Here is a 17352-nt window from a genome sequence, read left to right on the forward strand (position 1 = left end):
TCCGCCTGCCGATGTGGGGGATGCGGGTTCGTGCCCCGGTCCAGGAGGATCCCACATGCCGCGGAGCGGCTGGGCCCGTGAGCCATGGCCGCTGAGCCTGCGCGTCCGGAGGCTGTGCTCCGCAACGGAAGAGGCCACAGCGGTGAGGGGCCTGCGTACCACAAAAAAAAAAAAAAAAAAAAAAAAAAAAAAAGTAAATAAACACCTGCACTTGGATGTGTAATTGACAGCATAAAGCCCATCTGAAAGAAAATTCTCCTTCCAGCTTCCTTCATCTTAGCAATCCAGCTTCCTTCATCTTAGCAAAAGACATCACTATGTACCAGTTGTACGAGTCTAGAGTCTAGGAGCTGTTATTGCTTTCTTTATTTCTTCACTTTGCAAATCCCATTGATTAGTGAGTCTAGTCAGTTCTACCTTAAAAATAAGCATATTCTCTTCACTATGCCTGGAATGAACGTATGAAAATGCAAACACAATTAAAATATTTTCCTACTTAAATTTCTCCAATATTTTCTCATAGAATTTAGAATAAAATTGCAAATCCTTACTACGGACTGAAATGGTGCATATCACTCTTGCCCCATACGGTACTACTCTCTTCAGGTTCACTGTGATGCTTCCGTTACTCTGGATTTCTTTCGTTTTCTTAATGCATTAAGAATATTTTTACCCACGTTCTTTTCTCTGAAATATTTGGACTAGTACCTTTATTTCAGTCATGTCCTAATTCTAAGGTGGAGAGGTCTTCCTTAACTATTGAATTAAATAGTCCCCCCAGTCACCGGTCTCACACAATGTTAGTATTGATTTTAACGGTGCTTATTAAACTCTGAATTACCTAATATGTTCATTTACTTAATTTTTGTCTAACCCTTTCTCTGAGAACAGGGATCTGATCTGTCTTATTTACTCTTCCCAGGGCCTCTCTGAAACAATGATTAAAATACTGTAGAAACTTCATACATAGTGTTTGAAGGAATATAAAATGGATAGAAGTAAAATCCTAGACTCCTAGTGTGTGACCTGTGCATTCTTTCCACTTCATTGGCACATTAGTAGTGAATATCAATGTATATGTTAGTTTAAAATGTAGCTTAATGTATAAACTAGACTATGCTATAGGAACAAATTAATCTCTGAATCTCAACAGTTTCTTATACAACTTTTAATAATTATTCATAGGAAGTCTGATGCCAGTCACTGGAGATGCTCTTCCATCAGGTGACTCAGGGATCCAGGTTCCCTGTATGTTGTGATGTCTCCCTTTCCTGAGAGAGGTACCACACGATCAAATGTTTGGTCTAGAAGTGCAATAGGTCACCTCTGATAAGTCAGTATTGGCTGGAACTAGCCTCGTGGCCTAATATAATTGCCAGGGAGGCTGAATTATTTAGAGGAGCACATAGTATATAAGGGAAGCAGTGCTGCCTCTAACACAACATTAATAGCTAGTTAGGCAAACTAAAGGAATAAGATGTGGGGGCATGTAGGGAAAAAAAGTCAAGTGATGAACCAACCTGCTGTACAGCACAGGGAGCTCAGCTCAGTGCTCTGTGTTGACCTAGAGGGGTGGGAAGGAGGGGTGGGAGGGAGGTCCAAGAGGAAGGGGATATATGTATACATATAGCTGATTCACTTCCTTGTACAGCAGAAACTAGCACAACATCGTAAAGCAATTATATTCCCATAAAAAATTTTAAAAAGTAAAAAGTAAGAGGAGGATGAGAGAGAGAGGAAAAAACTTAACTGAAATATACTGGTGTTGCTCTCTGGGACCCACGCACAGCTAACGAAAGGCCAGGAACAGTCTCTACACTGGCGAATATACTTTTCCATTTGGTTTGCAGCTGCAGCTCACATTATTTCTTGTGCCTAATATTGTTTGAAGTTTGCCTCTTAAACTCATGTTCTTCTTGATTCTTTTGCTCTGAAGTATCTTCCCACTGTCAGATGTCTCCACCCCAGGCCAGCCTCTGTGTTCCACTTCACAGCTAATCATCTTAGATTAATACCAGGAGCAGTTTCGCCTAATGGAGTTTTAGCCAGAAAGAGAGGGAAAGAGAACCAGGAAGAAAGCTCCTGCTAAGTGAATATGTCTACTCATTTTCCCTGTGTTTCACATGCTCTCTGGTATAAAAGAAATCACGGAAGTCAATGGATTAAATATAAATGTGAAGTAAGGAAATATGTGATAAAAGAGAGATGGATAAAAACGTACTTGAGCCCAATGGGCGGACCATGTGGTGAGCTGATATAATACTTTAATTCTGGCATCCCCGTGGCTATCACAGGTTGACAACATTTCAAAGATGGCAATTATTTGGAATAAATCCAAGATTATACTTTAACTAAAAATGTTCATAAATCATAGCTCTTCCACTATGAATAGGACAAGCACATAAGCAATTACTTATAGGAGTGGTATTATCTTGCAATTCAAGCTGTTTCTTAAGTTGATTTAACTAAAAGCTTATTTTTTTTCCCCAAAGTGAAAAATGAAAACATTCAACTTGTTTTGCTTTGTCCTGTATATGAAGTTTAATTAGATGAATCATGTACTCTCAAAAAGTTCTATAAATGAAAAATGGGAATTCAAGAAAAAGAAAAAAAAAGCCAATATGTCTAGAGTGAAAAGACCTGGGGTAACTGCTGCAAAATGAAATTGGGTGGGTGGGAGAGAATCAGGACCCAGTCCACCCAATGACAACATTAAGTGTCACAAGTGACTCTGGACTTAAGAAAAAAATATATCTGTTGATATAGATAGAATCTACAGAAAACAGCTTTTCTGCCCATTTTGTGCTTCAGAGTGAGAAACTCTGACTTCCAGTCTTGGATCTGCCAGATACCAGCTTTGTGTCCTTGGGTGAGTTTTTAAACTCTAAGTGTCAGTTTCATCATTTGTACAATGAAGATTTAAATCTTACAGGGTGGGTTTAAATAAAATGAGGCACAATCTCGGGTACATATTACATGGAGCCTTGATGCTGGTAAGGGTACTATAGAGAAGGACATACAGTATGTATACAGATAGATATAGATACCTCTAGCTATCTATCTATTATTGATCTACCTCTGACATTTAGACAGTTATTTATGAATGCTCATTTAGTTTATAAAAAATGATATTCTGATTACTGTTTTCCTATCAAAGCTCATATAACACCAGGTGACATGTAAAAGCTTTACTCCTTCAATTTCTTAGTGTACACAAATGTTTCATTGCTACCTGTACATCTCAGTGATATGACGATTGCTTTTTTTTTTTTTTTTTTTTTGCGGTACTCGGGCCTCTCACTGTTGTGGCCTCTCCCATTGCGGAGCACAGGCTCCGGACGCGCAGGCTCAGTGGCCATGGCTCACGGGCCCAGACGCTCCGCGGCATGTGGGATCCTCCCGGACCGGGGCACAAACCCGTGTCCCCTGCATCGGCAGGCAGACTCTGAACCACTGCGCCACCAGGGAAGCCCCTATATATTTTTTTTCAGGGTTGTTGAATGACATTTATGACTGCTGTACATTGCAGGAAGCGCTGGGGAGTGTTTAGGGTACAGGCTCCAGTGACAACCGCTGGGTTCAAAATCTTGTCTCCACCATCTAAGATGTGTGATCACAGGCAAGTTGCTTAAATCTCTGAACCCCACTTCCTTGATAGAAAGTAGGGATACCCCAGAGATGACCCACAGCCAGGTTAGGGCCCACAGGCCAGCATCTGTTCCAAGGAGTCTGTGCCTCTGCTTGCCGTTTGTCTGAAGTGTTGAAACTATAACTCTTGGATACAGCTGCCACCCCACTTCACAGGGCAGCTGCAGGAAGTAGGGAAATAGTGTTAAGTCGCTTTGCATATGCTGTGCTCTCACCCAGTCAGCAGGTATTCTCCCCCTTCATGCAGGAAGGTCTGGAATTAGGTACTTACAAAGCCTCATGTCACCACCTTCTAACTACATCCAATCTTTCCCAGCTAGTCTAGAAGATGGTCATCACAGGAGAGGCAAGGCGATTAAAAAAACAGAAATCAAAACTGACAAGAGGCCTCTCTTTCTGCTCTTCTGAAGACTTCTTTCCTGTACAGGGAGGTCCTGCAGGTATAGACAGCACCCTGCTTCAATCTATCTACTCCCCTCTGAAGCAGCCATCACCCACAAAGGAGGCAGGGCAGGAAAGGGTTCGATGTTCAGTTTCCTTTAACGACCCCCATTCTCCCTGAAGGGCAGGTGCAGGAAGCTAGGCTATGGCAAGAGATGGTCACTTGAAGATCTTGCCCTGATTGAAGGCTTTGCCCACATGCGGGAAGGCCCCATACCAGGTAAAGCATTCTCGAACCAGTCTGAGTCTCCTCGCTGCTGGAATCCAGTTTCCACCATGTGTATGATTCGTAGTCTACCTGCCAATCTGGACTCCGCGGAAAGGCAAGCTCCTGGCCTCGGAAGACCCAGACTCCAGAAATGGAGCCGCTAATGTTGGTTCCAAAGAGAATGACACTGACATGCATTCGTCCTCAGTTTGTCCAATCGCTGGAACACTGCCGTGATGAGGTTGCAGCTCATGAAGGTCTGGGTGAGCTCTTCGGAGAAGCGGTAGTCGGGGTGCCACAGGGACCAGGCATCTTTATCAAAGTGCTCCCCAAAGTACGGCAGCGCCACGGAGGGTGTGTCCTCATTGGAGGGCTTGCGCGTAAATTTATGCAACACAAAGGTGCTCTTGGGCAGGGGAGCAAGGGATCCTTGGCCTTCGGCTCAGCAGCCGCCTCCCGCTCGGTTCATCCAGCTCCTCCTCAGGGGCAGCTGCCTTCGTCTCCTCTTTCTGCTTGGCCTGGGGCTTCGGCTTCTCTTCTCGAGAATCTTTCTCTTTGCGTGGGGTGTCCTTCTTAGGCTGGCTCTCTGCAAACTTTTTAGCACCAAAGTGGGCCATTTTCTCAGTTTCACCTCCCCCAAGACAGCCGGGAACTGGGGCTGGTTAATGCAGGTGAGGAACCAGCGGTTTGTATTAGGGAAGGCCTGGTGGAAAGAGGACTCCAGAACCTGTTTATAAAGCCACAACAGGGTGCAGACAACTGTGACGTCACAGTTGCCCTATCATATATTCACATATATAAGAAAGCTACAGGCATATGAGTGAAATGATAGAAATTTCTGAATTACATCTATACTTACACAGTCTTTGTAAAATAAGATACAATATAACAAAATAAGATACAATAATAACAATCTCACATAAAATAAGAATGCTATTCCAATTAGTGATAAGATCATATATTACACAGACACAAAATTGTTAGGGTAAACTTCAGTCATCTTGGAAAAATAATATTTAGATTCTCTGTTTTACAACTTGCATCTAAAGAAATTGCAAAGGTATTAAAGGTAGAGGTATACAAAACAAAATTATAGACATAATTGGAGAATATAAAGACTATTTTTGTTATTTTGCGTTGTAGAAGGCCTTTACAAGCATGATGACAAAATCAGAAATCATTAAAAAAATTACAGAATCAATTACTTATAATGTACAATTAAAATTCAAATGGCAACCTGAGAATAATTTGAAGCATATATAATATACAAACTATATCTAACATATGGATACCTTAATATTTAAAATAAATACTAACAATGTTTAAAATAAATATTAATATTTATTTATTAATATTTAAATACTTACTTAATATTTAAAATATGTAATATAATAAAATATATTTAAAATAATTAAATATTTAATTATTTAAAACAAATACTTAATATTTAAAATATTTAAATATAAATATTAAAATTTAATATTTAAATATTTAAAATAATTTTTAAAATAAATACTACAAAATAAAAGGAATCTGTGAAAAGCATAAATAAACAATTCATAAAGAGTAAGGGTTAATCATTTATAATGAAATTTTTAAAAATTCAAGCTGATTATTAAAGAATTTCAAGTTAAATAATAATAAATAACTTTTGTACATATCAAATTGGCAAAGATGTATTCTCAGGGTTATAATGCCTGCTATTATTTAGCTGACATTTATTGAGTGCTTTCTGTATGTCAGACACCATTTTAAAGGTGCAGCATCCTGTTTAATTTTTCCAACAGACAATCCTATAAGTAAGTAGATAGCTACCATCTCTAGTTACAGAACAAGGATGCTGAGAGTGGTTAAGTAACTTGCCTCATAACTAATAAGTAGATGAGTCAGGTTTTGATGTCAGAAAATCTGACATCAGAGCCCACATTTTTAATCGAGTATGAAAAAACTGTTGTAGGAAGTGTAAGGTGCTACTATATTTCTAGAGGGCACTTTTACAAAATATCCTGAAAGCACTGAAAGGGTACTTGCTGCTTGGAATATCAATTCTATTTCTACATATTTACCCAAGATATAGGTAGAAACCCGTGCAAACAATTAGTCACATACATTTCCATAAAAACTCTTTTATAATGGTAGAAAATTAACAGAAAAGAGATTAAATATTTACTACTTGAGCACATTATTTGTGGCATACATATGTAATAAAATATCTTTTAGCAATTGAAATACTACTTTTGAAGACTAGTTACTGACAAACAGAGTAAGTATAGAAAACAGATTATAAAACAATATGCATAACATGAATCGCTAGGAGAAGGAGATCAGAGTTAATTTCTGGCTCCCTCCCTGAAAGTTTTTCTTGAACTAACTGTGTCCTTTGATCATGGTCATGATTCCTAACAAGATGACTGACTACACAACTCTTAATCCTTCTAGGTTCTAGAGACAATACCTCCACTCATTCATTTGTGCTTTAGGTTGGTATCAGCTCACCTGTGACAAGCGCCAGATTATTGTCCTAACCTTTGTGATTCCTATGTAGCCAGATATTTATAACTTCCCTCCTTTTAAAATAAACCTCCTGGGCTTCCCTGGTGGGGCAGTGGTTGAGAATCCGCCTGCCGATGCAGGGGACACGGGTTCGTGCCCCGGTCTGGGAGGATCCCACATGCCGCGGAGCGGCTGGGCCCGTGAGCCATGGCCGCTGCGCCTGTGCGTCCGGAGCCTGTGCTCCGCAACGGGAGAGGCCACAACAGTGAGAGGCCCGCGTACCACAAAAAAACAAACAAAAATAAATAAATAAATAAACCTCCTCAAATATCCATTAAAGTTCATTGTGTATTCAGTTTGGAGAAGATATATAGAGGAGGTTAAATAAACACCCCATAGTCCACATTTGAACTCAAAATATGAGTATAAACTCATAAAATATTTTAAAGTATTTATTTACTAGTTAGTTCTGTTCACTGAAAAAGTCTAGAGATAATGAGTGACCCAGTAGCAATGAGCATCCCCAGGATACAGACTGTGCTTTTGGAATAATGGATGATACCAGGTTGGGGGTGGGTAGGAATGCAAACGATGACTCTGGACCATCTTGACCTACCAGAGCGTGAAAGGTGACAAAGATTACTGGGACAAATGGTTCAATTTGAACTTCATAAAGGATAAACGTCGAAATTGATCTAAACTTGTTGGCTATGTTTAAACAAACAAGTGTAAAAAGTATCTTTAAAAAACAAACCCATAATTGGTTACCTGCTGAAGATAACAGAAAACCAGTTCATTCTCTTGAAAACTAAGCTGGTTAAATCAGAGGAAAGAAATAAACATTATCTTGCCTTTCTATGTGAACTAAACTATTGGATAAAAAATTAGTAGGTGAGGGCAGTTGTCTCTGGAAGTAATTTTTAGTTTTGGATATTTGAAAAGACTTATAAGACTCAACAGAACATGCTCATTTAACACTACTATCTAAAGTCAGAGAAGATGATACAGCAAAAGAAAGGGAGTGCAGGTAGGCAATGGGGATCCAAGAGACAGTCAGATGAAATCTCCTTGTCGTTCTTACTCACTTCAGGTTGATCTGTGCAATGAATTTTGAATTTGGCTTTAAAAGAGCTCAAGGCAGAAGCTTCCAGGAGGTCTTTTATGCCCTTCTGGTTACATAATCACCCAGCTGTGTAACCAGTCATGCCAGTAGAAAACTATCCATAAACAAACTGACTCTGGGGTTTGGGGATCACCAAGGGAATTTTGGATTTTAAACAAAACATCATAAATTTCAGTGCACTTACCTTGGTCAAGAGTCAAAGCCAGATAATCCAGGCATCCCTGGAGATAAAGAGAGAGTTTTCCAAGACCAGCTGTAGATTAACTCTATCCTATAGAGCCTCCTTATGAAATTGTTCCATCTAACAAGTAAAAAAAAAAAAAAAAAAAAGGAATCAAAATATCACAAGTTTGCAATCCCTAATGAATTAATGGATTTAGACACTTTACATTCCAGCCACAAACATCACAGAAAGGAAAAAGGCATTTTGTGCTTCTTGATGAAAGAACACACCATCAATGGAATCGGTCTTGAGATTAATTGATCCTCTGGATACAATGCCAATTTTCAGGAAATAAAGGACAGAAGAACATGTTAAATTGCACCAGGAGTACGCAATCAGCAGATCTAGACTGACAAACTCAGGTGGCATGTTTGCAGGTTCTTTAAGAAACTATCAGTTGTGTGTTCTTCACCTGAAAAATTATATGAAAAGAAAGGGTGCAATTAAATTGCACCAGGAGTACACAATCAGCAAATCTAGACTGACAAACTCAGGTGACATGTTTGTAGGTTCTTTAAGAAACTATCAGTTGTGTGTTCTTCACCTGAAAAATTGTATGGAAAGAAAGGGGTAGGGCAGGGGAATCTAAAGATTTTTATTTTAACTTATAAGATATCAAGTTAAAATTTTGGCAAGACTATATTTTGTGACTAGGGCTGCACACACACTTAGATGATGAAACCATAAACAAATGCAAAGAGACTGGGCTCCCATTAGGATGGAGCATGTGGAGGGATTTCTGGGGTGACAAATTCTGTTTTTTCACTTAAGCAGGGTCAAAAGAACATTTGCCTTATAATATTTCATCAAGTAATACTATTTATGTGTGTGTGGTTTTCCAGATCTGGGTTTTATTTTACTATAATAAAGTTTAAAAATGTTAGAAACAGAGGTTGGGACCTTGAGTGCTAAGGAAAGGAGTCTGAATTTAATTTGATGATGTGAAATTATTGATTATCTTTAATACAATGAGCAGCTTTTGGAGAAATATAGGCTTCAGTGTAAATCACAAAGGATAATTTGAGAATAACTAGGTAAATAGAAATGCCACATTTAGGGCCATCTGGCAATAGTACTTGGTTTTTCTTGAGAATTCTAGATCATATTTGAATAAGAGACTCTTCAGATACCACTGGCATTGTGGTATAATAACACAATGTATCTGTGACAGCTTCACAAAAAGTGAGCTGGCCCAGGAGAAAGGGAAGACCTAGGCACATCAGGCCCACTGTAGTTCAATGCCAGGGTACCTTTTGGCTTCTTGGACTGTATATTGTAACAACAGATAGTAGAAAATGTGATCTGTGCCTCAGTAATATGTCTAATTTGTAAAAGAAATTACTGATCTTCTTTCTCTTTATGCTACTTCAGCACAATAGGTAATGACCTGGATTTAAAATGGGAGGTTTTTTTTGTCCTTAAAATGACTGGATTAGTAAGCAAGCAAAATTACTGTAGCCTTCAAAGAATTTATTGAGAAAGAAATTGGGACCAGAAGACCAAAGTGTAAAACATTATAATACTAGTTATCATAGGATTTCCCTGTAGTTTTAAATGGAAAGAGTAAGATGGGGGTAAGAAATAATGGTGGGGGGACTTCCCTGGTGGCGCAGTGATTAAGAATCCACCTGCCAACGCAGGGGACATGGGTTCGAGCGCTGGTCCAGGAAGATCCCACATGCCGCGGAGCAACTAAGCCTGCGAGCCACAACTACTGAGCCTGCGCACCACAACTACTGAAGTCCACGCGCCTAGAGCCTGTGCTCCACAGCAAGAGAATCCACTGCAAGAGAAGCCCACGCACTGTAACGAAGAGTAGCCCCCGCTCGCCGCAACAAGAGAAAGCCCGCGCGCAGCAATGAAGACCCAATGCAGCCAAAAATAAATTTAAAAAAACAAACAAAAGCTTGTATATATAAAAAAAGAAATAATGATGGGAAGAAGTAACCCTTGCTGTAGAGATAAAATTAGATTTTCTTTAAACACTGGATGGAGAGTGGAAATTTGAAATAATATCATAACATATAAATGTCTTTTTTAAATCTGGGAGAACAAGAAAAATGGAGCCTTATGGCCATATTTGTACATGTCAAGACATTCCTGAGAAAGTACAAAGGAAAGGAAGGAGGGAATAAAGACTTTTTAAGAAGCGTAACCAGCACTAACTTTCCAATTCTAAGCTTTAGAGGATGGCAGACTCTTTTATTCAAAATGACCTATTAGACAATCTAACCATGAACATTCTGAAAAGAAGTGCTTTGTATATTTAAAAACTAATATTCTGTATTTTTGATATAACAAAACACATTGTTTCTTTTTCTTGAAATAACATCCAACTTCTAAAGTAATAAGAGAAGCAAATAAGGCATAAGTTGCAAAAGTTTATAATATTTTTGTACAATAGCAGGGGAAAGCACACACACAAACACACACACACACACTCACAGTTCTGTGTGAATGGTAAAACTGAGTTACTTGAGTTAATATATTTACATTTGGTAACATCCTAGGCTGTAGTAATAGGTGGTCAGACCTAGTGCACATTAAAATGAAAAAAGAAAAAAGCTAAATACCAGCCTAGATATGCTTGTGATATGCTAAAAATGAATTTCAAGTACTAAAACGCAGCATAAGAGGAAACTATCAAAAAACTGCCAAGGTTGAGATTTAGAAATGTCACTCACTGATCCTGTTTCCAAACAAAAAGCTTTTATTCTTATGGCAGGTTTTCACAGCTTAACAGATAAGCTTGTGTTAGGTGTTTGCACATTGCTTCTTTGGAGAGTTATTTTCTGAAACAAGGAAGTCAGCGTGCATGAGGAAAGAAGGAGTTAATGGGTTAAAACCTGTGTAAATGTTACTCCAGTTAAATTACAGCGTGTTGTTCAGATGAATACTCTCCACTTCTCGTATAGCTTTAAATTATGGACAAATGCTTGCAATTGTGAACTCCCTACATTGTGGCTGCCTGTTCCCAGGCTTCATCAAACAGGGCTGTCCAATGGGATTACTGTAAGCCTTCACGGCAGTCTGCCAGCCACTGATGAGAAACTCATACCCCTGGATGTTAGATTGCTCTCTTTATTCCATCCTTGTGAAGGCTGTGATTGCTGTCACGGTGTTAGGTTAGAAATTAGCATTTTGTGGCCCAAATTTTGCCATCCAGAATACACTCAGAAAAAAAAAAAAATTCGGAGAATAGTAATTCTTCTGTCAAAAGAAACAAAAATCAGGGCTACCATGATACAGGCATCTACAAAACTTAGGTCAGGAAATGTTGTGTGGTCCTGGTGAGCAAAGCTGATGCAGGTGGTGTTTTGCTGTTGTCACAGGCCTTGCTTAGAAACCAGTGGTTTTTATTTTATAAAACTAAGACTGATTGAGGGAAATATGGTGTGTCCTTAGAAGTGTTAAAATTTAAAAATAATCTTGGTCTTTAGCATTAAATTTTTAAAAATCTGAATTAATCACAAGAGGCTAGTTAGTACTGGGCCAAAAACCCAATTCTTAACATTGTTTCAGTTCTTATATCTAAAAGCAATGACAATATATTATGTGCTCTCTTGCAATAGTTTATATATATATATATATATATATATATATATATGTCTGAGTATGAAAAGATGAAAGATAAAAGATTTATAAAATATAAAGTGGTAAATATCGTTAATTTTGTTTGTGTTTACCCCTTAAATGACAAAATGACTAAAGTAGTGCTATTATAATAAAAAATGTTTCATATCATCAATGATTCTGTAAATGTCCTTGCATTAATATTTTCTCTCTATCCTTTATTTGTTTATACTTGTGTACTTACGAAACCATTGTTAAATAACTACTGATTTTTTAGTTTTATGTAAACCTGTCTTGTGGTTAGGACTTACATGTAATTCAATTTCTGCTCTTTACAGGTGAGATTAATTACAGCAAGAAAAATGAAAGGGATTTAAACTTAGTAAGAAAAAATGTTATAGTTTCCTTATCTTCTGATTCTTCTTAGGCTATCCACAGACATGCTAATTTTTCCTGTCATTAACAGTGAGCAAGCTAGAAGAAATCTGACATGTGAGGTGCACAGATTCTGTTAGGAGCCTTCATATATATCCACCCAAGTTTATCCGTCATCTTTAATCATGCAAAAGGCAGAATTACTTAATCATTTCATTTTATTGAAAAGAAAAAGAAAGATTTACATTAAAATGATGACATACAAGAAAAAAAATAAATTGAAAATGATTATGAGGAGAAGGTAAAGGCAGAGACTAAAGCTCTGTTGGTTTTGCGATGCTCATTTAAAGCAATGATCTAGTAAAACCAAGACATAAAAGCAGTGATGATGTTAGCTGTTGGGGTATAATCATCCTACCTTTGCATTCCTGGTCTGCATTCTCAGAAAATCATGTGGGGAAGCTAAGACGAATAATTAAACGTTAGACCTAATTATCCACCCCTCCCCATTCTTATCCTAGATTGAATTATGCCCTAATAATAATCTTATATAAAGGACCATGACCCCCAAATTTAAATTCAGCACCTTGAAGAGCTTTATACAAAATACTTGTTTTAATTTCAACAGAACGAAATAAGCCAAATCAATCAGACTTCAAGAATTATCAAGTTCAGTTTATGTATGTTAGTGTAAGCCTATTTTTCTCGAGCAACATGTTATCTTTGTTCTTAATATATGTTATCAGTGTTCTTTACTCTTATAGACAATAAACTTTTACATAGGCAAAATCTTTTCTGCATTTTTATATTACAGGAGGCAGATATTTCAAAACAGTTGTCTAGGATATTTTCACTGGTATCTGAGCCCATCTTTTCTATTTTATGTTGTTTCTATTTTTCCAATTGAAAAACAATAGGTAATTATTCTGAAGATGAGGAATTTTTAAAAGTTTGTAAAGATATTAATTGACAATAATTTTTAAAGTTTTAAAAAAATGTTATATAAAACAAGGATTTTTGAAACAATAGTCAGGTTTCTTCCAATATTTTTTTCTTGACCTTAAAATACATACTGTCTTGTACATTTGAGTTAAAATATTTCTGAAAACAATCTATACTTGAATGGAATCATGTTTAAAATAATCAGTTATGTTGAGTAAGAAGAGTAATTATATACAAGGGAGCTGAAATTTAGAAAAAAAGTGTTTTGATCCTTCTAGAACAAATGATAACTGTGTTCATTCTTTTAACTTTGAATAAATAGTTGTTTAACACCTACTATGTGCCAAGAACTGTACTCACTATTATGAACAAAATTCCTGGTCTATAAGATACTATATTACATTTTTACCTATAGCATAAATTATTTAAGAATCAAAAAAAAAAAGAGAGCTATATTCCCTGCTCTCCTAGATATGTAACTGGCCATATTTTTACTAAACTTGGGTGTCTTCTGAACACATACACAGGTATATAAGCAATCGGTCAGTGATATTAAACTAATTCAATATTTCAGCATATTCAGAATTTATAGCATTAATAAATTTACTTTTAAATTAAATGACACAATTTGAGGTGATTCAATCATGTTTTCCATATAAACATATACAGTCAACAGAACATTTCTATGCAATTGAATATAAAAATTAAAAGGTATAATTGAAAGATTGACATAATTTTTACATTTAAGTTACAAAGATTATACAAAACTACAGTAATTGTAATTTTGAAAAATCATACAATCTCTACAATTAGGTTTTAGAAAAACATTATTTATGATATCTTCCCTAAGGACTGAGAAGCATATATTACAAATCAACCATTCTTTTGCTCATCTAAAGTATTTTTAAACTATAAATACCACTTTAAATCATAATCCATTTGAGGAGGTAAAGAAAATTCTGCTTTTCTTATATTTTATTTCACTGATTATTTTGCTACTGGGAAATTCATAACTCCCCTTTACATATTTAGACAGTCTCATCATTTACAAAGCCCTATACAGTTATTTGTAAAATAAAATAAAGAATAAACAAAAACTCACAATATATCTAAATAAACCTTTCATAGTCTTTAAGAATTAATTAAGCAAATAAACATCTTACTTTTACACATGTTAAAAGTATAGTTATATTCAAAAAGGTATTCACATACATGTTGTTGAAAATAGGTAATTGATATTAATTCTATGAGTGTATATTTGCAGTGAATTTTGAACTTATTGCAAAATAGAAAACTGAAATAAAATGTGCAAACTATTGCAATTTACATATTCTTACGTATATACAAATGAATACTGTGAACAATATTTTGAAAATAAATTCTCAATTTTTAGCACAGCAAAGAAAATTTATTTCCTTTTTTCAATGATCTATTTTAAATATATTTTAGTATATTTTGTCACAGATTAAATCAAAGGCCATTATTTATGCTTGATAAGAATACAAAATTTAATTAAAATACAAATTTCTGCTCTATACTACTATACTGTTGCTTCTCAAACACAGACAAAAAAATTCAAGCTTAATTTATTTTTATATTGTTTTTGACCTGTTGTGTACTTAAACCTTCAGAAGAAATCTGTCCTTTAAATGTAGTTTTCCTTAAAGTATTATATATTTAAATTACATGAAATTATCTATTACTTTAAAATAAAAATGAAAACTTAAGCTAACAGACAGAAGCAGTTAGAAAAAAAAGAATTGTAGTATCAAATACCAAAGGAATGATAACAAATGGGGTTACTTCAATTTTATAGCAATAGGTGGCACTGTTACCTAAACACTCTGATTTGAATTGAAGAACAGTGGAAATGGGTTGTCTCTGTATATAATTTCACATATGTAAACAAATGAGAACACAGATGTAAACTTTAAAAATTCTAGGGAATTTTGCTATCATTATTGCTTAGTATTATTTTATGTATACAGCCAGCAGTATGTCAAATAGCAGAAATGCAGATTAAAATTTATGACAATAAATATGATTAAATAGGTAGGCATTTAGTAGAATTCATGAAAATGTTGACTTTTTAATACAAGTAAAAATAAACCACTTAATATTTTTCTTGCAAAGTTTTCCTGTAAAATTTCTAATCCTATGGAATTTAGTATTGGAAGTTTTCAGCTGTTCTAAAAACCAAACAATAATTCAAAATGCATAAGTTGATTAATACAATTTATTTTATACTGCCATGTTTCTTCTGGCATTGTTTTGTGTAGTGATGTAAATAAGGCTATCATGTGATGTGCCTATATGTTAAGAATAGTGATCCTTGACAATATGACACTCATTAGGCTGATAGTACAAAAATGGAATTTTTTCACCACTGCCAACACAGTCATTGTTTACATCTGAAAGAGAAAAGCAAAGGAATAAAATAGGTTATATATGTGCTCACAGTGTTTATATGTGAGTGAGAATAGCAATAAAGATTGAGCCCTTACTAAAACACACAGCACCTCTGTAAATGCTGGATATGTTGACCCTATGGTGGGTGGATTGCAATATGACAGTTCCTTCCTCTGGGTAGACACAGCCTGTCACCAGGGAAAGGCTTGCAGAATTAGATGCAGCCCCCATACCTCTGGCCATTCTGGCTATGTGGCCCAGCGCAAGCCATAGTCTGAGCCAAGCTTTGCAAATTGGTTAATGTTACATCAACTAATGGCTGACATTCCTTCTCCCAGAATTCTCAGAAATCATGGCTGAGCATATGATTTGATGGTCTTTACCACCATGCTGTTTTGTGCTTAGACAATGTCTTCTGTCTTAGGAGAGAACCACGGCACTGGGGCCTCAACTTGAGACAAGTCTTAAGGGTCATCCTACTTCTAGAACGTCTCATAGAAATAGTTGAGATCTTCATTGAGACTGTATCACAGCTCAACTTCTCTGTCTGCCCAATGCTGCTTTCTTACTTTCCCTTTCGCAGAGGTTGCACTTGGACATTTGCTGAGAACCATCTTGCACACTAATCTCTATCTCCAAGCCTATTTCCTGGGGAATCCAATCTATGCCCTGAACTAAGATAGGATACAAATTGACTAGAGTCAGGACGGTCTTGTAATATTAAGTTCTCTCCTCTGTGCTGCACAGCCAGAAACTAGATCACAACATGGATAAGACATTTCACAAATGAGTTTTTGACTATAAAAATAATCTCAACATGGAATAACCAGTTAAAGAAAAAAAAAAAAAAAGAAAAATTTTATACCAGCAACTAACACTGAATAATTCTAGTAGAATAATTGAATACTCAGTAAATGTTTGAACTGAAGTTATATGTTGAACAGTATAATTTGATCCATGTTTATTGTATATCATTCATATTTCAGGCCCTAGGGAGAGACAAAAAGTTAACTAAGACATGGCCTCTGCTCCCAAGAAGCTATTGGATCAGTAGCATTTCCACTCTGTTCACAACCCACATTCATTTATGCTTTGTTATTTAAGGAGACTCAGATATCTATTGTGTGGAACTAACAATTTTTCAAGCATACCGCATTTTTCAAGTGATGTAAACCAAGTCATATTGAGTAATCTGGATTTTTTTGGTAAAAAAAAGTATACTTTAGAAACAGAATTGTATTTATTCCTTCATCAGGTCTAATACATTTCAGTTGAATGCCATAGTTATGAATTAAAATTTATTTTTAGAAAGATGCACCAGAAAGTATTATTATAAATAATTTTCATGGTGGCCCTAAGCAATTAATACCTTTTTTAGAGCTACTAAGAATCGTATTTATTTATATAATTCTGCAGTCGTCAAAATATATGCTCTGCCTTTGCTTCCACCCTCGTCCATGGTATCCTTCTCCCTCTTTGGCAGGATAGAAATGGAGTCTAAAAATGAGTCTCAGCACAGGACTTGAGGGAGTTATCATTAATCAATCAGAGTTGACACTGGACCTTTTTTGCTATCCAAACTAGTCAAATTATATCACTTTATAGTAGAAGGTGCTAAATTGAGATTTAGAAAAATTAAAACCCTTGCCTAAAAAAAAGAAATGACTTGTTTTGGTATCCTGATCTTCCAGTCTTGTTCCTTTCTCATACCTCTCTCTGCTGTGCTATCAAACCACTGAATTACCAAAATTCTTTTTTAATGAAAATGAGTTTATAGATTAATTTGTCCTGTACTATGCTCCTAGATATACATTGTTGAAGCCAAATTGTTTGGCTTTAGCATCTTTGCATTTCATATTGATTAATCATGTAGAATCTACAACAAAATTCAAGTGGATAAATTTATTAAGATAGTCT

General features: G+C 36.0%; 1 pseudogene; it reads right to left on the bottom strand.

The window, feature by feature from the left end:
* Window positions 1-4248: 4248 nt before the first annotated feature.
* On the bottom strand, window positions 4249-16049 carry LOC131743768 (elongation factor 1-gamma pseudogene; annotated as a pseudogene).
* Between the last annotated feature and the right edge of the window lie 1303 nt (window positions 16050-17352).

The sequence above is a fragment of the Kogia breviceps genome, chromosome 17, assembly GCF_026419965.1.
Source record: "Kogia breviceps isolate mKogBre1 chromosome 17, mKogBre1 haplotype 1, whole genome shotgun sequence".
Classification (NCBI taxonomy): domain Eukaryota; kingdom Metazoa; phylum Chordata; class Mammalia; order Artiodactyla; family Physeteridae; genus Kogia; species Kogia breviceps.